This window comes from Callorhinus ursinus, unplaced genomic scaffold (genome assembly GCF_003265705.2).
Source record: "Callorhinus ursinus isolate GAN/ISIS: 27379988/994484 unplaced genomic scaffold, GSC_fseal_2.0 scaffold11, whole genome shotgun sequence".
In the NCBI taxonomy this organism is placed as follows: Eukaryota; Metazoa; Chordata; class Mammalia; order Carnivora; family Otariidae; genus Callorhinus; species Callorhinus ursinus.
Genome location: NW_027397073.1, coordinates 16,119,570 through 16,123,443, shown reverse-complemented (window position 1 = coordinate 16,123,443; position 3,874 = coordinate 16,119,570). Strand labels below are relative to the sequence as shown.

The window sequence follows — 3,874 nt, the reverse complement described above, 5'->3', positions numbered from 1 at the left end:
CCGGGGGCGCGGGAGCCGGCAGCCCGGGAGGCGGCAGGCGGCGGCGGTGGCGGCGGGCGGCGGCGAGGCCGCTCCACCGCACGCGCACACACACAGCCCGGCCGCGGGAATGCAGATGACACGCCCGTAACATGGAAGCCGCCGCCGCCGCTCCGACGACAGCAGCAGCAGCCGGCGGCGCCGCGCTGAACAAAGGTCATCCGAGCTGCGGCCCAGACGCCCGGGCTTGACCGCCGCGAAGGCCAACCCCGGGAAGGGGGTGGGTGTGCGCCCGCGGGGCCGGGGGCGAGCGAGGGGCGGCCGGGGGCGAGCGAGGGGCGAGGGCAGCGCCGGACGGGGCGCGCGGGTGGGCTGCGGGAGAGAGGCGCGCGCGCCGGCCCCTCGGGCCCACCCCTGCGGGCCGGGGCGAGCGCGTGAGGCTCAGGCCCCTTGGCCTGACCGCAGTGGCCTGTCCCACCCTGGCCTCGGGGACGGCTGGCCTTCGCGCCCCGGCAGCTTCCTTGGGGGGGCCGAGGACGAGCCGGTTTCGCTAGGCCCCACAGGTTCAGAGAGGGGGGCCACGTGAGCGCAGGAGCTCGCTCCTACCCCCTCCAGCGCTGGCGGTGCGCAGAGGATTCTTTAAAGGCCTCTGTGCCCCTTTCTCACTGCCCCTTCACTTGCCCCCCCTCCCCACCCCAGGCATCCCTAGTTTCCTACCCCGAGGTGAAGGGATTTGGACTTCTCCCCCCACCGCCCCCCCCAGGTGCTTGAAAGAAGAGAAGGTTGGAGGAGGAGGAGGAGACGGGGGGCGGGGGGGGCTGCTGGTGGTGGTGACAGGGCTGAGAGAGCGAGGAGGGGGACGGGAGGAGGGGGCTGGGTGGGGTGGGGGTGACAGGCGGAGAAGAGCCTGGTCAACAAGGCAGCACCGCTCTGCTGGGAGGCCGAGGCCGCTCCTGCAGCCGACGCGCCCAGTGTGAGGAGACACACATAGATTGCTTTCTTGGGGGCTCTTTGTCAGCCACCAACACAGAGAACACACACTGACACACACGTACACAAAGATGTGAGCCAGGTTGTGGGAGGTAAGTGGGGCAAGGACAAGGAGGGGGAAACAGTGTCTGCGGTGGGCTTTGGGGTGGAGGGGCAGGGGGGATGGGCCCTGAGGGGCTCTGGGGTGCTTGCGAGGTGAGCATTTCCAAGGCTGTGTGCTTGTGTGGTGGTGGTGGGGGGACGACACACGATGACCTTCCCCTCCTCACGAAGACCTAAAAGGGAAAAGCAACCCCTAGCGAGATCCCCTCTGCGCTGATGATTTTCAGGGACTTGTTGGCAACTCAGCGAGGGTTGCCATAGCTTTTTTATGTAGGGTGACCAGAACCGGCTGAAACTGGTTTGAGGCAGATCAGCTCCTGAACACAATGCAGTCACTGAGCTACTACAGTGGGATAGCAGCTTCCTCCCTTCATGGCAGCCAAAAGCAGAGGAGCTTGCAGGAAGGTACCATCCCAACACAGTATGTGAATGCACACTTAGACACCACACAGCACTGGTACGTGACTAATGGAGCCCTAAAAGAGTCTGTGTAGAGAAGATGGAAAAAAATGTGCAGGTTTGCAAGGTCTGAGATTACTTGGGCTTTTCCTGCCTTTTTCTTTTGCTTAAGGGATGGACAAGGAGCTGAGATTTATGACCCTTATTAAAGAAAAAATGTGCCTTGCTAGGGTGGGGACACTTGGTTTATGCAGTCTCTCTCTCTCTCTCTTTCTCTGTGTTTTTAACAAAACCAAACCAAAATGAACTGATGGATTTGTAATGGTAGTTTGTTTGTTGCTGGAGAATGCTACTTTGCATGCCTTTTTTTTTTTTTTCTCTTGCAGGGTATGTTCTGTTTTGTGCTTTTTCTTTTAGAAGCTACTAAAGGGTGTTGGGGATACTTCTGACTATTATGAAGGCCAAAAGGTAACAATATTGTTCTAGGAAATGAGCATAAATGCGTTCCAGTGATGCTGTAAGGCATACATGCTGTCTTTTTTTTCCTTGTAGGCCTGTTGACTGGGGCTGCTTTTAACCCTTTCATATTTGCAGAGAATGCAACCGTGTGACAGTAACTGAACATTGGGCCAAAGTCTTTCCAAAAGGTCAAGGTTCACAAGGTGAGATACGATATTTTGAGCATGAATTTAAGTGTTTATTTGAAGGTCCATGCAGAGACAGATGGACAGTGGATTGGTACCCTGGAGATAATTTGGGGCTCAGAGTGGAGAAAGAATACTCTTAATGTTATCCAAGTTTAATGGGATTAGAGTGACTTTATGATGGTATTGCTATCAAGACAAAATCAGAATGACTTCATTAACTCGCATGTGGCTAGTCCTTTAGAAAGAGGCAGGCCTGGAAAGAGGCAAGTTTAGAGAATGGTAGGCATCAGGGCCTTGTGGGGAATGCACTGCTTTGCATAAGACTAAAGCAGCACACATGTAGCATTATCCTGATGATGACAAAAAAAAAAAAAAAGGAAGGACTTGGCCAAATCGAGGCAGCCTAGCCTCCTTTTTAGGATTTGAGGAGTCTGAAGGTAGATTTGCCTTTTGTTCATTCATCACCTTCCTTTTACCTTGTGCTCTGTGTTAACCTGAAAGGTTTGTCAACTCCGAGGCAAGTGGTGGAATGGCTTTTATTGATTTTGGGGGCTGTTGACGGTGAGTTTGCCATTGGATTATTTGTGGCATACATTTTAATGTGGAATGCTAATGCAGTACCAGGAGGAAACCGGCTAGTCTGGCTTCATCTGTGTAAAGATGCCTGCTAACTCAAAGGTTTATAGCAGTGGATGGTGGAAAATGTCTGATGTCTTAGAGAGCTTGCAGTTAGATTCGAGCTGGCATTTTTATGCATCCCCCCAAAACCAGAGGTATTCGAGGAGCAGGGAGAAGAAAGCAGTAAGGAGTCTAGCAAAGTGAAGAACAAAGGCAGTGAGCGCTTACAGGGGGAACACTGAACATTTTGCCTTGGGGTTCCTGGTGCAAAGAGCTGCAACTTCCCCAAAGAGGAAGCCAGCAGCTCCAGAATCCTATCCAGTATGATCTCAACGACAGAGAGAACTCGGTCTGTGTCCTGGTTTGGTAGAAGTACAGTCAAGAGGAGCCCATAGAGGACAGGATTGAAAATACATTTGTCCCCTACTTTGAAGAGGGGATTTTGTTCCTCCTGGATTTGCACAGAGTGGAGTCTTTTCAGAAATGCCGAGGATCTTAGAATATGTGAAGTTGTGTGCTGGCAGTTGGTGGGCAGAGTGTCTGCAGTGAAGGGTGTCAAGTATGCAAGGGTTTTTATTGTTAAGGATTTTTTTCATGTGATTGCAGAGCATCCAGTGTGTGATAAAGCTGGCAAAAGGGAAGCAAGGGTATGGTTAGCTCAGAATACTTTGTGTAGTATTTAATAAAGATAAATGTAATCTCGGCCTGATACACCAATAAATAGCTTACATGATGGAACAAAATTCTTTACAAATCACTGTGCTAAAATTGGTTTTCAATTCTACATCATTTTCGACTGCCAGAGGTTTTGTGTCTGAGTGTGGTAGAAATCTGCTTGCAAAGCAGATCGCAATCCACGTTGCATGATATGCTGCCCCTGCTTTTCTGGTGCCAACTAAAACTCAGATGGCTGATATGATAAACCTTAATTAGCTTAATACAATAAGCTGTTTTATAATTTAGTCCTTCACTCCTGTCTTTAGAAAGTCAGTGATTTTTATTTAACTTTGACAGCTAACCCCTTGCAATGAATGTTTCTTGATAGTATGTTTTAAGAGCCCTTTTTGTAAGGCAGTGCATGTCACAGAATGTTCTGGTTTACTCTCTCCGTCGTTTTTAGCTTTGTTACTCCCCCCCCC

The 3,874-nt window shown here is 51.5% G+C and overlaps 1 protein-coding gene across 10 annotated transcripts in view; it reads left to right on the top strand.

Annotated features, from left to right (window-relative positions):
* The first annotated feature begins 6 nt into the window (after window positions 1–6).
* Window positions 7–3,874, top strand: part of ZNF532 (zinc finger protein 532) — a 105,863-nt gene continuing 101,995 nt past the window's right edge. For 4 of the 10 annotated variants that reach the window (XM_025886879.2, XM_073898107.1, XM_073898103.1 and 1 more), the window contains exons 1-3: window positions 7–259; window positions 1,857–1,938; window positions 2,023–2,132. The gene's annotated coding sequence lies outside the window, so the exon portion shown is untranslated. Of the gene's footprint in view, window positions 260–1,541; window positions 1,939–2,022; window positions 2,133–3,874 lie in introns of those variants that run through there. The other 6 variants (XM_073898108.1, XM_073898106.1, XM_073898105.1 and 3 more) reach the window with 5 other exon arrangements.